General features: G+C 42.5%; 1 pseudogene; it reads left to right on the forward strand.

Moving 5' to 3' along the window:
- Positions 1-22,877, forward strand: part of LOC135221818 (proline-, glutamic acid- and leucine-rich protein 1-like) — a 119,888-nt pseudogene that overhangs the window by 29,047 nt on the left and 67,964 nt on the right.

Consider the following 22,877-nt stretch of genomic DNA (forward strand, 5'->3'; position numbering starts at 1 on the left):
ACCGGCGAGGGACTTTCTAATTATAAAGTATTAGCCTCGCTGCTTCTACAAGAATTTGGCGATTCTCTTAGTCCTGCTGCTCCTCCTTCTCCTCCTTCTCCGAGATCGCTGTTCTCTAGTACTAGGACGTCGAAATCCTCTTCATTTCTTAAAATGAAGCCTGCGATTTCAAGGATAAAGGCTCTGCAAACCTTAGATTCTTCGCTTCTTTCTAAGAAGGAGTCACTAAAGACAGTTTATTGCTCTCCTCCCTCCAAGCTCGCAGGCAGGAGAGGTATTTGGTATAAGACGGAAGAAGCTATGGGCCTGATGCTCCCTTCTTCTGCTGAATCCGATTTCTCGAGCCTAGTAGAATCGGCTAGGAGACACTCTCTGAACTCAGCAAAAGCGTCGTGGAGTATGTCTGAATTAGATCAGCACCTTAAGGGAATTTTCCACGTCTTAGAAGTGTTCAACTTCTTGGATTGGTCCCTTGGGGTGCTGGCTAAAAAGACAAAAGAACCAGATTTTCTTGATCCTGAAGCCTTACACAGTGTCCTATCTTGTATGGATAAGGCCGTGCAGGATGGATGCGGAGAGTTGGCTTCTATTTTCGGATCGGGAGTTGTCAAAAAGAGATCCCTTTACGGTTCGTTTTTGACGAAAGGAGTGTCGCCTACACAGAGGTCCGCTTTACTATTCGCACCTCTGTCGGATTACTTGTTTCCTTTGCTTTTAGTAAGGGACATTGCTAAATCCCTTTCTGAAAAAGCGACTCAGGATCTTCTGGTACAGTCTACTAAGAAGAACAGACCTGCAGTACCTATCCCTAAGAAAGCTGTACGTACACCTATTGTGCTCTTTCGTGGAGGCTCCTCGACTCGACCTCCTACGAAGAGGAAGCCCTTTGACAAACGAGGAAGGTCTTCTTTCTGCTCGTTTAAGAAGAGCAATTAATAACCATGTCCTCCAAAAATTTTGTGGAAGCGTGGTCAGTAAGAGAAGCAGATCCCTGGACTCTGTCTGTTCTACAGAAGGTTACATCATTCCCTTCGTAGACAGACCTCCTTTGCAACATCTCCGAAGGAATTGTCAGCGAGGTACAAGGACCCTGTTCTGAGAGAGACTCTCCTTCAGACGGTGGTTTCGATGAGGGACAAGGAAGCAATTGAAATAGTACAGGATCCACACTCCCCGGGGTTTTACAACCGCCTTTTCTTAGTACCAAAGGCTTCGGGGGGATGGAGACCCGTACTGGACGTAAGCATCCTGAACCATTACGTGGAGAAAAAGAAGTTCTCCATGGAAACTTCAGCTTCGGTTCTGTCAGCCCTGCGTCAGGGAGATTGGATGGTCTCCCTGGACCTTCAGGATGCTTACTTTCATGTCCCGATTCACCCATCGTCAAGAAAGTATCTCAGATTTGTGATACAAGGAAAGATCTTTAAGTTCAGGGCCTTGTGCTTCGGCCTATCTACCTACCACTCCTCAGGTATTTACGTATCTGATGAGGAACGTGGCCAAATGGCTTCATCTAGAAGGGATCAACATCTCGCTGTATCTCGACGATTAGCTAATCAGAGCCAAGTCGGAGAAACAATGTTTGGAGGACCTGCAAACGACTTTGAATCTAATGAAATCCTTAGATTACTCGTGAGCCTCGAGAAATCCAGATGGTCCCAGCCAGAACTTAGTTTATCTGGGGATTCGGATGGATTCTCGGGGTTTTCGGGCTTTTCCCTCCCAGGAAAGACTTGTTCGGGGCTTGGAGAAAGTCTCGAGCTTCCTAGGGAAAGAACGAAGTTCAGTAAGGGAATGGTTAAGCCTGCTGGGAACCCTTTCCTCACTAGAACAGTTCATTTCCCTAAGAAGACTCCACCTACGCCCGCTTCAGTTCTTCTTAAGAAGAATTTGGAGTTGGAAGAATGGGCAACTATCAGACCACTTTCGTGATTCCATCGAAGGTGAAGACTCATCTAAAGTGGTGGCTGACTCCCCCTGGAAAAGAACGAGGGCTTGTCTCTAGAGGTTCGGAACCCAAACCTAATCTTATTCTCAGACGATTCAGCAGAGAAGGGATGGGGTGCGACTCTAGGACAAAAGAAGTGTCAGGCCAACTGGAAGGAAGGAACAGGAAGCCTGGCATATAAACACCAGGAACTTTACGCTGTTCTCCTAGCTCTAAAATAATTCGAACCAGAGGTAAAAGGTCAAGTGGTACAGGTCAACGCGGACAATACCACGGCGTTGGCTATATCAGAAAACAGGCGGGGGAGGCTTTCTACGCCTGCTGACGGTTCTCCTCTCCCTGTTAAGAGGTACAGGGAGGTCAGAATCGATCCACAGCCATCTTGAAGGTTTCAGGATGCAAATGCTTGTCAGTTTTGTGTTTGGGATAGTCCAAAGTCTTTCTCTGGTCAGGAGCATACTTATCGCCCAATATTAGCAGCCAAATGACCACCTATTTTTTAAGAAGTAAACCTTCCTCTAAGAACAAGGAGAGTATTCTTGTCCCCGATTTCTTCGGAAGGTGAAGCAATTAAGCAAGAGGTGACTTTTTATTTTGCTTATTCTTCACTGATGAAACTCCTTCTGGAGAATTATCCAAACTTTCCGTTCCTGTGACTCCAGCGGCTCCTGCCTCTACTATTCTTATGTGGAAAGCTCCTATAGATGGACTCCCTCAGATGGTTTTGTCTTTCTCTTCTAAAATGGTCTTGGGAGAAATGGAGGAATGACTGGCTGGTAAGAGGGAGCTTGGAAAGCCACCTTTTGCTTCTTCCCCCTCTAAACTCATTAAGGTACATTACCTTAGTACTACATGACAGGTGGACACTTCATCTGGGCATTTCAGCCTCCTCTGAGGGGGACTTCTCTGGTCTAGTGACTCGGCCAAACATTCAGCATTTGTGGCTACAAAGGTTTTCTTTTCTTCACCAGAAATTGATCACCTGGTGAAGAACATCTTCAAAGTTTTAGAAATTTTCAGTTTTATACATTCAACTTACCTGTTAGATATATACTTAGCTATTAGACTCCGTCGCCCGACAGAAATTCGAATTTCGCGCACACGCTACCGGTAGGTCAGGTGATCTACCTGCCTGCCGCTGGGTGGCAGGAATAGGAACCATTCCCGTTTTCCATCATATTTTCTCTGTCGGCCATACTGGCAACATCGTTGTGGGTATCTCCGGCTGGATTCGTATTTTGCATCGCAATTGATCTTCGTTTGGACTTTTTGGTGACGTATTTGGATTGATTGTACTGGCATACGCGATTGTGGACCGTTTATTGGATTTGATTTGGATTGTTCAACATGATGTCTGACTCTGGAAGTGTGGTGAGAGTGTGTGTGAATGAGGGGTGCAAGGTAAGGATGCCGAAAGCATCGGTTGATCCTCATACTATTTGTAAGAAATGTAGGAAGTATGAATGCTCTTATGATAACACTTGTAATGAATGCGAGGGTTTGAGTACGGAAGGATGGAAGTCTCTAACTTCTTATTTGAAGAAGTTAGAAAGAGACAGAGTAAGGAAGTCCTCTTCCAAAGCCTTGCCTAGTTCTTTATCTAGCGAGGTTATTAGTAATTTTATTCCTTCTTCTCCATTAACGGCTCCCTCTAATATTGTAGTTTCTGCTCCTGTAGTAGGACCAACAGATTCTGCATCAGAGATTGCGAATCTCAAAGCCGCCCTTAAGAAAATGGAAAACAAAATGGCGGTGATTGAAGGTAAGCAAAGTGATTTACTCAGTGCTGTGGATAGTGATATAAGTGTCCCACAACGCTCCCAGGCCTAGACCTCTTTCAAGCTCCCAAGCCCAGAGGAGAAGGAATGTCAAAAGCCGTAAGGAGGTTGTGGAGGATCCCCACCAGTCAGACGTCCCTTCGGCAGTTTCTGTATTGCCACAGAATGCCAGAGAACGCTATCAAAAAAGCATTCTTCGCGAGTGTTTCTCTTCATCGGAGAATTCTTCTCCTAATAGAGGTTGGAGATCTGCGGATCTTTCACGCCCCCTGAAAAGAGGCTGGGATGAGTCCAGGATCAACTCGAGTCCTGAACCGTTCCCGGAGGATCTACCTTCGGAAAGTAGGAAATCAAAGAATGTGATGCTTTCCTCTGCAGATTCATGGCAACCTGAAAAAGTTCGATCTCCTTCTCCTCCTTTGGATAGGAACAAGGAAACGACTAGGATATTACTAAACATGCAGGATTCTATCGCTTCTCTGGTGGGAGTCCTATCAAAAGACCCTCCTAGAAGGAAAGACGCTTTCCTGCCTATTAAGAGATCTAGGCCTTCGGTTAGTCAGAATCGACATCAAGAATTGTCCTCTTCAGATATTGAGTCGGATTCTTCAGTCTTTCACAGACCTAGCAAGATCCGTTCTCCTGTCAGGCGCAAAGCGCCAGCCAGGAGCGAGGCGCCAGCTAGGCGCGAAGAGCCTACCAGACGCGAAGCGCCAACCAGGCGCGAGGCGCCAGCCAGGCGCGAGGCGCCAGCCAGGCGCGAAGAGCCTACCAGGCGAGAGGCGCCAGCCAGGCGCGAGGAGCCAGCTAGGCGGAGAAGCGCCAGCCAGGCGCCGAGACGGACTTCCAGACGCGATACGCCATCCAGGCGCGAGGAGCCAGGCAAGCGCGAGACGCCACCCAGGTGCGAAGAGCCTGCCAGACGCGAAGCACTAACCAGGTGCGAGGAGCCAGCCAGGCGCGAAGCGCTAGACAGGCGCGAGGAGCCTGCCAAGAGCGAAGCGCCAGCCAGGCGCGAACCAGTCAGGCGCGAGGCGCCTTCCTGTAGCAAGGACTTGGAATCTCCAGGAATTGTTTCTCCTTCTCAGACATATAGAGGATCTGATGAGAAAGAAAGGAGCATTTCTCCTAGGGAGCCTACATCTCATGATAGAGATTCTCCCAGGAGAGATCGTTCTCCATCGAACCTCGGACTCGAAGAGGTTTCTACCGGCGAGGGACTTTCTAATTATAAAGTATTAGCCTCGCTGCTTCTACAAGAATTTGGCGATTCTCTTAGTCCTGCTGCTCCTCCTTCTCCTCCTTCTCTGAGATCGCTGTTCTCTAGTACTAGGACGTCGAAATCCTCTTCATTTCTTAAAATGAAGCTGCGGATTTTCAAGGATAAAGGCTCTGGCAAACCTTAGATTCTTCGCTTCTTTCTAAGAAGGAGTCACTAAAGACAGTTTATTGCTCTCCTCCCTCCAAGCTCGCAGGCAGGAGAGGTATTTGGTATAAGACGGAAGAAGCTATGGGCCTGATGCTCCCTTCTTCTGCTGAATCCGATTTCTCGAGCCTAGTAGAATCGGCTAGGAGACACTCTCTGAACTCAGCAAAAGCGTCGTGGAGTATGTCTGAATTAGATCAGCACCTTAAGGGAATTTTCCACGTCTTAGAAGTGTTCAACTTCTTGGATTGGTCCCTTGGGGTGCTGGCTAAAAAGACAAAAGAACCAGATTTTCTTGATCCTGAAGCCTTACACAGTGTCCTATCTTGTATGGATAAGGCCGTGCAGGATGGATGCGGAGAGTTGGCTTCTATTTTCGGATCGGGAGTTGTCAAAAAGAGATCCCTTTACGGTTCGTTTTTGACGAAAGGAGTGTCGCCTACACAGAGGTCCGCTTTACTATTCGCACCTCTGTCGGATTACTTGTTTCCTTTGCTTTTAGTAAGGGACATTGCTAAATCCCTTTCTGAAAAAGCGACTCAGGATCTTCTGGTACAGTCTACTAAGAAGAACAGACCTGCAGTACCTATCCCTAAGAAAGCTGTACGTACACCTATTGTGCTCTTTCGTGGAGGCTCCTCGACTCGACCTCCTACGAAGAGGAAGCCCTTTGACAAACGAGGAAGATCTTCTTTCTGCTCGTTTAAGAAGAGCAATTAATAACCATGTCCTCCAAAAATTTTGTGGAAGCGTGGTCAGTAAGAGAAGCAGATCCCTGGACTCTGTCTGTTCTACAGAAGGGTTACATCATTCCCTTCGTAGACAGACCTCCTTTGGCAACATCTCCGAAGGAATTGTCAGCGAGGTACAAGGACCCTGTTCTGAGAGAGACTCTCCTTCAGACGGTGGTTTCGATGAGGGACAAGGAAGCAATTGAAATAGTACAGGATCCACACTCCCCGGGGTTTTACAACCGCCTTTTCTTAGTACCAAAGGCTTCGGGGGGATGGAGACCCGTACTGGACGTAAGCATCCTGAACCATTACGTGGAGAAAAAGAAGTTCTCCATGGAAACTTCAGCTTCGGTTCTGTCAGCCCTGCGTCAGGGAGATTGGATGGTCTCCCTGGACCTTCAGGATGCTTACTTTCATGTCCCGATTCACCCATCGTCAAGAAAGTATCTCAGATTTGTGATACAAGGAAAGATCTTTAAGTTCAGGGCCTTGTGCTTCGGCCTATCTACCTACCACTCCTCAGGTATTTACGTATCTGATGAGGAACGTGGCCAAATGGCTTCATCTAGAAGGGATCAACATCTCGCTGTATCTCGACGATTAGCTAATCAGAGCCAAGTCGGAGAAACAATGTTTGGAGGACCTGCAAACGACTTTGAATCTAATGAAATCCTTAGGATTACTCGTGAGCCTCGAGAAATCCCAGATGGTCCCCAGCCAGAACTTAGTTTATCTGGGGATTCGGATGGATTCTCGGGGTTTTCGGGCTTTTCCCTCCCAGGAAAGACTTGTTCGGGGCTTGGAGAAAGTCTCGAGCTTCCTAGGGAAAGAACGAAGTTCAGTAAGGGAATGGTTAAGCCTGCTGGGAACCCTTTCCTCACTAGAACAGTTCATTTCCCTAAGAAGACTCCACCTACGCCCGCTTCAGTTCTTCTTAAGAAGAATTTGGAGTTGGAAGAATGGGCAACTATCAGACACTTTCGTGATTCCATCGAAGGTGAAGACTCATCTAAAGTGGTGGCTGACTCCCCTGGAAAAGAACGAGGGCTTGTCTCTAGAGGTTCGGAACCCAAACCTAATCTTATTCTCAGACGATTCAGAGAAGGGATGGGGTGCGACTCTAGGACAAAAGAAGTGTCAGGCCAATGGAGGAAGGAACAGGAAGCCTGGCATATAAACACCAAGGAACTTTACGCTGTTCTCCTAGCTCTAAAATAATTCGAACCAGAGGTAAAAGGTCAAGTGGTACAGGTCAACGCGGACAATACCACGGCGTTGGCTATATCAGAAAACAGGGGGGGGACTCACTCTTTTTCTCTGTTCCAAATAACGAGAGATCTATTATATTGGACGAAAGAAAAGAATGTTACTCTCCTGACGAGATTCGTGAAAGGAGAGAAAAACGTAAGAGCAGACAGGCTAAGCAGGTCATACCAAGTTCCACCCACAGAGTGGACTCTTCACGATCAAGTTTGTCAGAGTCTGTGGTCACTGTGGGGCAGACCACAAATAGACCTATTTGCCACCTTCCTATCCAGGAGGATAGAGAATTTCTGCTCCTCGGTGGAAGACCCGAGAGCGATAGCGGTGGATGCCATGCTGCTGGATTGGGCAGGCCTAGATGCCTACGCCTTTCCCCCATTCAAAATGTTAGGAGTGGTACTAAAGAAGTTTGTGGCTTCAAAAGGGACGAGACTAACACTCGTCGCCCCCTTTTGGCAGTCTCAAGATTGGTTCACAGAGGTACAGGATTGGACAGTGGACTTTCCAAGATCTCTTCCAAACAGGAGAGATCTTCTCAAACAACCCCACTTCGAGAGGTATCATCAAAACCTCCATGCTCTCGCTCTGACTGCCTTTCGACTATCGAAAGACTTGTCAGAGCGAGAGGCTTTTCAAGCAAAGCTTTGAAGGCAATTGCTAGAGCCCGAAGATCCTCAACTATTCGGGTATATCAATCCAAGTGGGATGTTTTCAGGAGATGGTGTAGAAAGAAGAAGCTGTCCTCCTCCGATACCTCTGTGACCAACATTGCTGACTTTCTGATATTCCTTAGAGAGGAATCTCAGTTATCTGTGTCAACCATCAAAGGCTATAGAAGCATGCTCTCTGCGGTTTTCAGAAACAGAGGCTTAAACATAGCTGAAGATAAGGATCTTCATGACCTTATAAGGTCAATCGAAACCTCGAAAACCATTTCTCCTCGTACTCCGAACTGGAACTTGGATGTGGTTCATAAATTCCTGTCATCAGATAGATTTGAGCCTCCTCACAAAGCGTCGTTTAGAGACTTAATGAGAAAATGTATTTTCCTTTTGTCCCTAGGGACTGCGAAAAGAACTAGTGAGATCCATGCTCTGAATTCTCAAGTGGGTTTTAAGAGAGATGCAGCGATTTGTTTTTTCCAGACTCTGTTTCTGGCCAAGAACGAGAACCCTTCAAAACCTTGGCCAAAGAGTTTTGAAGTTAAAAGTCTTTCAAATCTAGTGGGAGAGGAATTGGAAAGATCATTATGTCCAGTCAGAGCCCTGAAGTTCTATTTAAAGAAGAAGAATGAACTCGGGGGATGTAAACAGTTTATGGTGTGCCGTGCGGGATCCTAGTAGACCCATGTGCCATTTTTTGTTAGGAGCATTATTTCAGAAGCTCATAATAACTGCACAGATGACTCTTTCAAGACTCTTCGAGTGAAGGCTCACGAGGTAAGAGCTGTAGCCACTTCCTTAGCCTTTCATAAAAAAATGTCGTTAAAAGACATTTTAGATGCGACTCACTGGAGGTGTAATTCAGTTTTCGCATCTCACTATCTTAAAGACGTGAAAGTGACCTATGAGAAGTGCTTCTCTCTAGGGCCTTTTGTGTCAGCGGATACAGTGCTGGGACTTGGAACACATACCGATCCTTAAGAAAATTTTAATAATTTATTTTGATTATTGTACGTAGACCTACCTTGGGAGACGTGATTTTGGTTTTCTACTGATGAGAGTGCTTGTTGCCTGCACTGGCGGCCGTTGCTTTGGTCAGTAAGGAATCAGAATGCGTCTTACTGGTTAGGTTGTACAAAGATTTTTTTTTTAATTATTATTTTTGTACTTTTGCGTCTACGAATGTGGGTGATTCGAGTTTGTGGTTGTTTGCAAGGAGTTCGGGGATAACTCCTTGCAATCTTAGAACTAACACAATGGTTAGGTTAAGGTGATCGGGATCGGTGTTGTGCTCCTTGAATAAGGTTCTTGTCAAGTAAGTGGATCAGCACCCATTGACATAGTCCTTCCAGGCTCTGCCAAGTAAGCGGATAAGACCCCTTTGGCAGACCTTCAAGAACTCTTAGCCATAGATCAATATCTCGCTGAGGCTCTTGAGACTGAGCAGACTCCTGGATAGTATTCATGAAGTCTTCAGTCTAATCAGGTAGGAACCAAGGTTTTATTTAATTATTACCTACAACGTATGTTGTGATTCCTGTTTAAATCTGTAATTAGCTGTCTCTTACCCTCCTCCAATGGTGTGAATCAGCTAAGTATATATCTGACAGGTAAGTTGAATGTATAAAAATGATATTGTTATGATACAATAAAGTTTTATACATACTTACCTGGCAGATATATACAATTTATACCCACCCTACCTCCCCTCAGGAGACAGGCGGTATAGAGAAAATATGATAGAAAACGGTAATGGTTCCTATTCCTGCCACCCAGCGGCAGGCAGGTAGATCACCTGACCTACCGGTAGCGTGTGCGCAAAATTCGAATTTCTGTCGGGCGACGGAGTCTAATAGCTAAGTATATATCTGCCAGGTAAGTATGTATAAAACTTTATTGTATCATAACAATATCATTTTTTTGAGCTTGGACTGTGGACGCATTGGCTACTAAGATAGAGAGCTATTCTTTGTTAGCGGGAGATCTGTCTGCAGATTGGCTGGGAGTGTTGTCTTGCACAGGCAAAGTGGTAAGGGATGGTGCTTGGTCCAGGTTTTGAGGGAAGGTTATTTGATCCCTCTTAGAGAAGCTGTCATTATTCAGCTCTCAGATCACTTTAACGGCATATTCGGAAGGATCCAAGAGACATTTGGCCCACTCAAAGGAGGTAGAAGCACTCATCCTCAAGAGAGCAGTGGAAGAAATGTTAGATCGTGGAACGGAAGGGTTTTACAACCGACTCTTCGTAGTTCCCAAGTCATCGGGGCTGGAGGCCCGTCCTGGACGTTAGTGCTCTGAACCTTTTTGTCATCAATAGAAGTTTTGTATGGAGACCAGTGCCTCAGTCTTAGCCTCTCTGCATCCAGAGGATTGGATGGTGACTCTGGATATGGAAGATGCTTACTTCCATATTCCCATCTATCTGGAGTCAAGGAAACTTCTTTGCTTTGTATTCAGAGACAAGTATTTCAATTCAGAGCTCTCTCTTTCGGCTTGATGTCAGCACCCCAAGTATTCACGAGAGTCCTATCCCCTCTCGCGAAGTGGTTACACCGGATGGGGATATACGTCTTTTTTTTTTAACTGCAACAACTGGCTTCTCCATTCTACCTCAAAGGAACAGTGCACAAAAACTTGAAGAAACCAATGAGTTTGACTCAGGAGTTGGGAATTTTGTTAATTGTCCAAAAATCACAGCTTGCTCCGACCCAGATGATTCTGTATTTGGGCATGATTGTGGACTTGCGGACTTTTTTGTTGCCCAAGCCTGTAAACGCTTGCCTTCAGAGAGTCTGAGAGTTCCAAGTTTGGAAGTTCTGCTCAGCTCTTCAATGGACGAGCCTGCTGAGAACTCTTGCTTCAGTGGAGCCCTTCATCAGGTTGGGCAGGTTACACATTTGCCCACTTGAGTTTTACTTGAAGGTTCTAAGTTCCAGAAAGGTGCAGCAGGGCTTTTTTGCCTTCCCTGTTTCTGAGAAGCTAAAAACAGGCCTTCAGTGGTGGTTGTTTGTGGAGAGACTACAAGAAGGGAAGATCCTCTGACTGCAGAACCGAGAGCTGAAATTTCATGCAGACTCATTGGATCTCAGATGGGGAGCCATCATGGAATCACAAAAGGTGGTGGGGTTTTGGTGAGAGGACTAGAAAACCCTACATATGTTCCTTCACTATTAAGAACCTGAAGGACATCATCAGACCAGAGGATGAAGATCGACTTTTATGTCAGTTAAGAGCTCTATGCTACTATTTACTGGGAACTGAAAAAATTAGAGGACCTGCAAATAATCTTTGGTGCTCTGTGAAGTCTGTCTCACCTGATGTCAAAGAATGCCATTTCCTTTTTCTTAAGGAGTTTGATAGTCTAAGCACACTCTCAGCTCCAGGAAGATGTGTTGCCCTCCATTAATGCTAAGGCGCACGAAGTGAGGGTGGTTGCAACTTCTCTTGCCTTTAGACATATGTTTTTTAAATCTATTATGCTCTCTACATTCTGGAAATGTTTGCTGTACATTATTTAAAAGATATTTAAATGGTTTTTGAGAACTGGAAATGTAGGTCAGTGTTTGTTTTGCTGTATATTATTTAAAGGATATCAAAACAGTTTTCAAGAATTGTTTCACATCAGTGGCTAGCATGGTGTTGGGGGAGGAAGGATAGGGGCCATTCTGTCCCTCTACTCTCCTGTTATTGTTTTATGGTGTTGAGTTTTGGGAAGCCCAGGGGTACTGGCTACCAGGAATACCCACCAGTCATGGTAGGATATTGCTGGTTGGTTTTTGTAGTGTAGGTGATGTTCTTGTTTTTTTCTGGTCTAAGGCCAGGGGAAAGGTATCAGTTTTGTAACTTTCGACACCCGGAGAACTTCCATGACTGCAAAGTTTTTTCTACTACCACGCCTTCTACAGGTTAAGGGAGCGCCAACCAAAGGCAGTATTCATCTGCAATGCTCTCATACCAGGTAAGGGAAAATGAGTCTTTAAAATACTTTCAGAACTTCTATAATGATTCATTATTTAACTTTTAAATTTCTTTAATATAGTGAGTGCATGTCCATGATTCCCACCTCCATAAATGTAGAATCAGCTACAGGTAGTAATTACTTGGTAAGTTACATATGTAAAAATGACAATTTTATAATAAAATTAGATTTTTCACATACTTATCAAGTAATTACATGATTATGGCCCTTCCCTCCTCCCCACAGATGTACATGGCAGGCCAACCGAGTTGGTTCTGTCTGCAGTATTGTACCCATCAGTACTGAAAGTGGTCAGGTAGCGCCACAAAATTTGAAATATTTTGACTGCCGTGTAGGAAGCTTTCAGCACAGGTTATTACTTGGTAAGTATGTGTAAAATCTAATTTTATTATAAAAATTAAATTTTAACTACAGTTTTATTTGAAATTATTAATTTGTTTGGATAACCTATTAACTGTATTATTTTTTAACAGTGGGATTTTGCAGCTTTTGAGTGTCTATATGAGTTAGTCAAGATTATTCCAGGCCAGTGCTTACCCCAAAAGGTAAAGATGTGTTGTAACTTTTGTCTTGTTTCTTAAGATTTTCCTTGGCTTTAAATCATCCTTATATTATATTATATTATATATATATATATATATATATAGTATATATATATATATTATATATATTATATATATATATATATATATATATGTATATATATATTATATTATATATAATAATATATATATAATAAAAATATATATAATATATAATTATATATATATTAATATATTATAATATATTTTATTATTTATTATATATAAATATATATATATCTATATATATAATATATTTATTATTATATATTAATATAATATATATATATATATATATGATATAGATATTTATATTATAATAAATCTAGTTTTGAATTGCCACTGAACTCTGTTGCACCAAAACAAAGTAAAAATTAATGTGACCAGATTATGATAACCATAATGAAAGATACTCTATATCCTCTTTATATCATGACTCCATAGCTAGATGAAAATTAATTAGTCTGCTAAGCATAAGAAACTACTCTATCTCATAAATACAGTCGACCCCCGCTGAGAAATTTTCACAAATTACTGTTTGTTTCTATACAATGTACAAACCCTCGGTCAGTAGGAATTACTTGAGGCAAAACCTGGACACGGCTGCAGAAATCTTTCAAACAAGGTGGTTTGGTAGTTAACTACCGGTCCGGTAGTCAGGAGTCCCTCCCAACTGGATGTAAACATTCCAATTTGCTTTCGGCCATCATCAGGAGTAGGCATGTTTTCTTCACTCTCTGCCCGAGAGTGTGTGAATTTTCTATGTTGTTTGTGTTAATATCTTGTTTGATTGTGTATAATTGTTAATTGTGTGTTTGATAGGTTATCATGCAAACCCCCGAATCACAATTGATGCCCCTGGGTGCAGGGTAAAAGGTGCGGAAACTTCTGCTCTGCTATTGAGATGATCAACCAAACAAAAACTTCTTTCAGTTTTCTTCTGAAGATTGAAAAAGAAACCCACAAAATCACTTTGTAACTTGTTTACTTCTAAGTAAACAAGTTACAAAGTGATTTTGTGGGTTTCTTTTTCAGTTGAGATGATCCCCATGCCCTTTGTCCTATTGCTGAGGGCATGAGTGTAGTATTGATAACCCGTGTACCAAGTGTTGTGGCAGGTATCTTGAGCAGTTGAGGATGTTTGCTGGGAGAAGGCAATATCAGAGGAAGACACCCAAGGCTTCAGTTTGGGGTAACACCTCCCTAACCATGCCCTTGGTTGCCAATCCTTCATGTTTGTATCTCTCTCCTGGCAACTGTGGCATGCTTGCTGCTTCCCCTTTGTGGGAAGCCTCTGCATTGTCTTCCTCTTCCAACACATCAGGGAGGAAGAACGTGGGGTTGTTGGGGTCCAGGATAACACTCCTCTCAGGGTCTCCCCTGGCTCCGAATGGGGTTTCTCTCCTTCGAAATGAGTGCATACCCCTCCCGCTAACCTGACTTTATTCTGCAGGTGAGTTGCCAGGTTTGGATCAGGTGTGGTCTTCGCTGGATTTTGTGGGAACCCCATCTGTGAGCGCGCTGCCACACCTGAACAGTGCCAGCTCTGCTGTAACTCACTCTTTGGTTACCATACTATGTGTAGGGTAATTCAGCATAGGTTTGCTTCGGTTCCCACAATGGTCTTTGCCCATCACCCCACCAATTTGACCCCTGTGGTGGTGATGGGCACACATCCTCATCTGCCAGTGCCTCTGATGTCAGTACCACCCCCTCTTGGATTTGGGATGGCACCTCTGCTTTCTCCTGCTGTGCCTCTCTCACCCATGGTGGTGTCTGATGTTATACCTCCTGTTGTTCCTGCTGCTGTTCCCAGACCTGCTCCTGTGCCTGTCAAGCCATCTGGTGCCCCTGGGAGTGACCTGACAGCTTTTCTGCGAAAGTTGGTGAAGAAGTCGAGGAAGAAGAAGTCTTGCAAGATGTCGTCTTCATCGTCATCTTTGTCTTTGTCATCATCTGCGACCTCCTCCCCTCCCTCTGTATAGGCTTCACGGCCTAAGAAGAGGAAAGTAGCTTCTCCACCCCCTAAGAAACCTTGTCTTGAGGCTCTAAGGGTCTGCATCCTCTCACAGAGGAAATAGTTGGTTCTCTTGTTAGCTCACCTGCTCCCTCATGAGTGGGAACCGTGGCACTGACCCCAGGGTCTAGTGTCATGGGAGCCCCAGGAGTTTGGATTCCAGTTCGTTCTCCTGTTTCTAGTTCTAAGGGCTCTGCCCCTGGAACTGGAGCTGTGTCGGGTACTCATTTGCGAGTCTCCCCGAATGTGCGACCATCTAAGAGGGAATTCTCATCCAAAGTCGGTGCCAGAGAGATCACTCACTGTCCCGACATTGGCACATGATGAGAGAAGGGGTCGAGTCGTACAGGTGACTTACCCCACCCTGTGAAAGCCTGGCTAATCAACAAGTACCAGGAAAAGTGTCACTGTCTCATAACAAGGCATCTGGACTAGCTAAGAGGAACTCTCCTGTGCAGTCTTCTTCTCTCGAGGTTTCGGCCTCAAAGAAGACTGAGATGAATTGTGAGGACAGTGTGCTTTCTTGTCAACCTGTTGATCACGCGTCCTTGCCTGACTCTTGCTCGCATGAGTGGACGAGTACAAGGAGGACGAGCACATCGGCAGGAAGATGAGAACCCCTACACTCTCCTTGGGAGAGCATTTTGCCGAGGCGACGACGCTTTCCTGGACTCGCATTGCATTTATCACCGCAGGTTGATTATTGAGCGCGACTCTCCTCGTGTCCGCATCTGATCCTCCTCTCCTGTTTTCTCTACTTCCTTGGGGTACACCGGGAGGGGCGAGGTGAACAGGAGGAATCCTGCCGAGTGTTCTGTGCAGGATTCCAACACCTGTGGTACAACCTCAAGGTATACTCCTTTCCCCCATTTTGCATGGTGATCAACAGAGTGTTGACCACCTCGAATCTCAGGATGATTCTGGTGGCTCTCAAATCAAATGGTCTCAGGCTGTTTGGTATCCCGACCCTCTGGCTCTTCTTTCCGAGGCACAGAGATTCCTCCCTGGCACGACCTTCTGTGTCAGCCACAAGTAGAAAGGTACCATCAGGCAGTGCCTTCCCTGTGTCTTCATGGTTGGAGGTTATCCACCATCTCTTGTGAGCGAGATGCTTTTCTCGCCGAGCAGCAACAGAGATGAGAGAATACCTCAGACAGTCCACTACAGCAGCATACCATGGAAAATGGGCCGTCTTCTGTGGTTGGTGTTGTAGACGGGGTCTCTCTCCTGTTGGACCCACTCTTGAGCTGGTTGCGGACTTCCTCGTCTTCCTTCCCCGAGAGAAGCTCCTCTCCGTCTCAGCTGTAAAAGGCTAAAGGGCAGTGCCAGGCCTGGTCTTAAAGCTGAAGGGTATTGATATCTCTTCCTCTCTGGAGATATTTTTACTCATTGGGCGCTCGAAAGGTCTTGCCCACCCAGGGATCTCAGGCCTCCTGCATGGGATGCAACTCTCGTGTAGCAGAGCCTGACTTGTGCACCGTACAAGACCCTTAGAGAGTCGTCAGACAGGGATCTGACCCTCAAGACCATTTTCTTGCTTGCCCTGGCGTTGGCGAAGAGAGTTGGTGAACTTCATGGTCTGTCCTTCAATGTAAAACATTCAGGAGGATGGGGATCGGTTATGCTCAATTTTGTCTTGGACTTCATAGCGAAGACTCAGAACCCATCGGTCCTTGAAGTTAGATTAAAGTCCTTTACGATCCCCTCCCTGAGTGACTTTGTTGGTGATGATCCAGACAAGATGGTGCTTTGTCCTGTTAGAGGACCAAGGCACTTTCTGAAGAAGACTCGACATCTCCATCCTGAATCTTGACAACTCTACGTTAGCACCAGCGGTTCCAAGAAAGAAGTGACCAAGAACGCTATTTCCCTTTGGCTTTGTGAGACGATCATGAAGGTATATTCTGCTTCTGGCATAGACAACACCGGTACCCTTTGTCCAAGAGCTCACAAGGTCAGGGTCATTCCCCGTCCCTAACATTCCGTAAGAACCTGTCAGTTCAACAGTTGCTTGGGGGTTGGTCGGGGGGATGGGGGCTGGTCGCACCTGACTACCTTCACCTCTCATTCCCTTCGGGATATTGCCCACAGGTCCTTGGACACAATTTTCATCTACCAAGGGAAGGTTGCACCTCGCCCTGTCATACGGTATGAATATGTCTGTAGAGTGATTGGCTGTCTTTCATCTCTTTCACCCTACTCTTTCCCTTCGGGCAAAGAGTCGCTCTTTGTCTTCGGGCAAAGAGTACACAAACCGTTCAATGCTGGACCAGGCGACCAATGCAGGTAAGACACTCCTTAGAGTGACCTATTTATTTTCTTTGATTTGATAATAGAAGCAAATATCTGCACCTTCCCTTTACAAAGCAGGGAAGGAGACTCTGACATAAGACAGACCTAGTGATTGTAATTGCCTTATTGTCCCAGACATTACGGTTCTTTGCTTTCTCATAAGGGGACCCATACTCTTTATTATGAGATAACTCAGAAGACTGAATAATCTTGCAGTTCTTAACTCCTGTCAGATGCCCGTGGCTGGATTTCCCTCCAAGTTCTTATGACCAAGAAGGAAGTCCCAGGTGTGCTGAACTCTAGTCAGTTCATAGAGGCTTACTCAGATTCCTCCCACCAATCAGTGTATTCCTATTGTAAAGGACTTAGGGTTTGTATATTGTGTAGGAACAAATCACAGTTTTTGAAAGTAAATTGTATTTTTTCCAAATATACAAACCTGAGGGGCCCACCTCATGCCATCCCCTTCATTCTGCTACCTGTGCCCAAAGCAAATTGGTTTACTTATGGTCAGGAGTACAATTTACTTTTAAAAATTGTGATATTTTCATATTTTTGTGACTAAATGCACTTTTTGTGATAGAAACAAATCACAGTTTTTGAAAGTAAATTGTATTTTTTCCAAATATACAAACCTGAGGGGCCCACCTCATGCCATCCCCTTCATTCTGCTACCTGTGCCCAAAGCAAATCGGTTTACTTATGGTCAGGAGTACAATTTACTTTTAAAAATTATGATATTTTCATATTTTTGTGACTAAATGCACTTTTTGTGATAGAATTTAAAAGGCTCAGGTGTAAGCATTTTTAGAGTTTTTTTGTGTTTTAACTATCAAAATAGGCAGTTCTAAGCATTTATAGAGGGGTTTTAAGTATTTGTGGGTTTTAGCTAATAGGGGACCAGGATGTGGTTACCCATCCTCCACAATGTGGGAGTCTACTGTCAACTAATAATAATAAAAAAAAACCTTATCTCACTTTAATTATTAATTAAAATGAGGTACTTTTGAATATCTTTAGTTAAAAAAGTTTTAGATATTCTAGTTATTTTAGATGTGTCTGAAAAATACATGAAAATTTAGACAGTTTTATGAAATTAATTTGTGGCTAATTGTCATAGTATTCTGATTTTCTTATGTTAAAGTTACTAACACTTGTTAGGCATGGGTAAGCTTGTTATTCAGGTGCACTATGTCATTTTATTTTTATAGAAGATAATAAGTTTATTCATTACAGACATTACGTACTGTAACATAGTAATTTATGTTTCACTTTAATGCCTAAATTCTCCAGTTTTGAAGAATTGGAGGAAAATAGACGACTACTCTTGGCAGACTGGATTGTTTATTGTGTAATTTGAGGCAGCTGTCCAGAACAAGGACTTTTAGGAGGGCACGTTAGGTAAACATTGTATACAAGCATTCCCCGGCTGTTGGCATGGGTTCCATTCCCAGGGGTGTGCCGATAAGGAAAAACCACTGTCAACTGAAACTCTTTGACTTATGGAGCGGATAACAGGTTATCGGTGCCATAAGCACCTTATGGCATATAGCGTGCCATAAGAACCCTTATGGCGCCAATAACCAGAACTCGTCCCGTTATGGCACCATAAATCGCCAATTTTATGGCGCTAGACAAGTTCCATAAAACGAGATCGCCGATAACCGAGTCCGCCGATAACCGGGGACTGCCTGTACAGTCACCACCCTACATACAAAGATTCAGATACAAACAGATAGGGTCACAAATTTAATTGTGTTTGGAACGCTCCCCTTTGCCACCAATAAGTTCAGATTCTGCCCCACACGCCTATTCTGCTAGAAAGAATTTTTCCAAAGAACAGAACACGAGGAAGAAAAAGAACCTGTTCATTTAACCCCTTCCCTGTATCTAGAGTATTCTTGTGATTAACTCCCATGTATTCTTCTTACATTCACGAGAATGCTTGTTCATGCTCGCAAAATATTCCTACTTATTTCTTTCTATCGTCTCAATGTAACTTGTTCTTTGGTGAATTCCCATTTTCTATATTTCCTCTCCCCATAGGAGATAGTACGTATATATATATGTCAATAGATGTCAGTGTGTATTGTTTATTTTGTGAACTTCCAATGTGAGATGCTGGTCAACCAAAATTCCCTCCAAGTTCGTAACTTTCAAAGCATGGAAAAAAATACTAAATTTTGAATATTGCATGAATCTAGATTTTAGTTTCTTTTTGCCATTCTAACATCCAAAATAAATTCTATATAATACTGCTTGGTTTAAAAATACAGTGAAAATAGTATCATCTTTGACTCCCAAGTTAACTTGGGAATGTAAACACAAAAAATTATGTAGTACTTATTGAAAACCAACTTACGAACAATTCAGGACATGAATAGCCATCCGGAATGTAACTCGTTTGTAATTCAGGTAGTGACTGTATATTATATTACAAGATAGTTTTATTAATATTAAATTTTTTTTAAATCAAACTCAGTACTTGAGCATATCCTTAATAGCATCTTAGTTGGAAGGGAGCATTGCTACTGCCATCCAAATATGATCATGAATAAAGTGGACCTCATACCATCATCAGCTTTTGGCAGTAAACGAATGTACAGAACCCAGTGGATCTGAAGGATAACAAGGGGTTATGAGTTGCTCAGAACATTGATAGTAAAGCAAATGGATATTTGTAAGATCTGGAATCGGATGATGACTGCACTATTACTCATTATGTAAGGCATAGAGGTGAATGGCCCAAAGTGTTCTTCATTAAGTAGGGAAGCCAAGTTGCAATAGTGAGTAAAGATGTGGATAGGTGGTAGGAGCCTGCTAGCTTGGACGGATGCATGCTATTTAGGGTGAATTTAGAACTGAAATAATTTCTTCATAGAGTAAGGCATCTTATGATTAATGGGTTGTAATAAAAAAAACCTTTGTACTGTACAGTACTAATTTTTGGTTTATATCAGGTTCTGATTGAGGAGAATATGTTGAAATATATGGATAACCCTCTAAGTAGACCAGGAGCACCTGATATTGTCGAAAAAGCTGCAAAAGTGTTTGCAGTGCTACCTCTGCCAGGAATGGGGGGTAACAAAGCTCTTGGAAAAGCAGAGGCTAGAGGAAGGCAGTTGACCCAACTTCTTGCTCTTGCACACAAGACAATGGATTCCTTATTTGAGGGTGTTGTGGAAAAAGAGGTAAGTCATCAGCTTGTGACTGTTGCTTCAAGATAATTGTTTTTGGTATTTTCCTTATGTTTGAAATGATACATGATTGTAGCTAAACTTATAAATAACATGTTTTAAACGGGAAAAAATTCCAACTTTAAAGTGTCCCTTATAGTTAAATAAGACATGTGTGACTATATGTTGAAAGAAAATAGCTGACTTGAGAGTGTTTGTAATTGTCCTGTGTATACTGTATTTTCCTGTATTGTATTAATTGAGAATTATTTAAGTTATCTTTTTAGAATAAGTTTATACTGAATACAAAGCAGCCAAAAAGTATGACACTTTAGCAAACAAAATTTCTTATTCAAGAACTTCATGGTCAAGTAATTACTATTATTGAATACAAAACATCCAAAGATATATATTGGATTCATACTGAATGGTATGCATACAAGTGTAACCAAAAGTAAGAAGACAGCAACAAGATTACCAGTAATATAGTGCACATGCAAGATTCTCCTGTTTACATTTTCTTTGGTTCTCATTTTCTTTGTACAATACACTACAATTGTATCATTAGCCAATTGTTTGTATTGTGTAGCATAATAACTGCAAAATAAAAATAATGCAATAATATTCCTTATAGTAAAAAGACATTTTCGTTGAGGCAGTCAGTGTTCATATAATGCTCAGTTCACCTGGCTGAGTATAAATTTTTATACTTCCATCAAGGCAGCTCAATTTTTTTCACACATCCATTAATACCTTTGCAATTTAATTCACACCTTCGGTATTTGGTGTGGATTAGTACAAATACGTACAAGGTTGCACCGAAAATGGGGCATAGTTCGGATGATTATGGGATTACTTTATTCTGAAAATATCATACTTAAGGAAGTATTAGCTAATTTTTTTTTCTTGCGAGATATTTTACATGTTCACTGCATTAAAAATTAGACCCTGTATTGTATTGTAATTTAACCACAATTATATGAGTACAGGAACTAGAGACAGTCCAGTTAGGGTTTACCTTAGGAAACAGTTTCTTTAATGAAATAGTTTAAATTACAGTGTCCATATATTGAAAGGTTGAATTTTACCATACTAGCAGTTGAGAGCTACTGCTACAGTGGGCATCCTTTAGCATAAGTAATTTATGGTAGTAACTCCTAATCAAGTATTGCCCATTTAAAGCAAAGGTTAGCTTGCTATGAATCTGTTGATGTTCTTATGACAAAGATCATTGGTTAGAAATTATGTCTTAATTGTTTTGTCTTACCTAGGCATATACACACACCAGAGAGTGCACTTTGAATGCTCCTCCTATAAACTTTGAAGGCAATGATGGTACTGACACTGTATGTGGATTTCTTGCTGCTCTGACACGCTTGGGCAACATCTTGAAGTTTATTTCACAGATGCTTACATCTGAGGGTAATGAATGTATATCTGTAGTGCCATATCATACTCTAAGCCCAATATTTAGATTATTACAGGTAAGTTCCAAAAAAAATTTTTGCTAATTTTTTGTCTATATTCTTATATCTTACATACTGAAATTATTAGTGAATATGCATGGTTTGCTAATTTATTCAGCACAAACTTTGTACAATATCAATTGCATATATATAATATATATATATATATATATATAATATATATATATATATATATATATATATATATATATATATATGTGTGTGTGTATATGTATATGTATATGTATATCTGATATGTATGTATATATGTATGCATATGTTTATGTGTGTGTATATATATATATATATATATATATATATATATATATATATATATATATATATATATATATATATAATTATAGTATATATATTCAGGAGTGAATTTCTTTATAATATTGCCCACTTTTTATATTCTCATCTCTCATATTGAGTTTGTATTATATATTCATAATCTAATTGTCTTATTTTGTTTGACTAATTCTAATCAGGTAGACAGCAGAGTTCTGAAAGCTTATCGAAGTCAAGAACACCAGATACTTTCTTTCCTTATCGTTTCGATACATCATCCATTGCCTGTGGTTGCTGAGAGATATGATAATGAGGTTAGTTAGTAGGTAATAAGGTATCAGATATCTTGGTTTTAAGGAGCAGAACTTTTTTTGTACAACCTTATTCCTTATATCACAGCCTCTCTTGCATAGTGGAATCCCAGGCATATTAACTTCCTAGCAGTAAGTTTGGTAGCACCTGGAAGGTCTGCTAACACTGGAACAAGTTCTGCTGCTGGAAAACCTCTTACCTGAGGTTTTACTAAATAACCTCCATGTAGGGGGATAGCATGTCCAGGTTCCTATGAACATGGCAAAAATGTGTCCTGGTGAGGTTTCCCAACTCCGGGAAGAAATCCCAGAGGAATCTACTCTTAGATATATAAGATCCATAAACCTTGTTCTACTTTGGCCAGAGAGATGCTAGTACTATCATGGAGCAATGCTGAGAGTGCTGAACAGTGTCTACTACCTCCCAGTTGTTTGAATAAAACCAGTCCTATTTGGATGTTGTAGCAATGGGGCGGGGTACCAATACCTCTGTCCCTTTCCGCAATACAACATGACTACGGTGGCACATTAAAGACATCAAGTGCAGGGGTTTTCACAGTTGTGTTGGATACCCCTTGTAGACTTGTTTGCAACCAGCTTCGGTCACAAGGCGGCCTTGATTTACAACACAAAGGCTGGGCATTACATTGGGTTCTTATGGTTAAGGTTGGAAAAATGTATACAGGGGGCACTCCACCAAACTGTCAGAGAGCTTTTTGCTTGATATCTTGTCTCTAATGAGAGGAACAAAGGTTTGTACACCATGAAAGGGTTTCACCACATCACTTTCACTTCATTCTACCTAAGGGACATTTCCCACAGGTCCTTAGACACTTTTTCCTTGGGTCCATTGGTGTTTGCTCAGCAAGTTGTGTAGTTCATCCAATGTCCTTAGCAGGACAGTTTGTATCTTGCGTGAGATGATATTATGAAAGTGAGAATGATTGAGATGG

The sequence above is a fragment of the Macrobrachium nipponense genome, chromosome 3 (genome assembly GCF_015104395.2).
Source record: "Macrobrachium nipponense isolate FS-2020 chromosome 3, ASM1510439v2, whole genome shotgun sequence".
Taxonomy (NCBI): Eukaryota; Metazoa; Arthropoda; class Malacostraca; order Decapoda; family Palaemonidae; genus Macrobrachium; species Macrobrachium nipponense.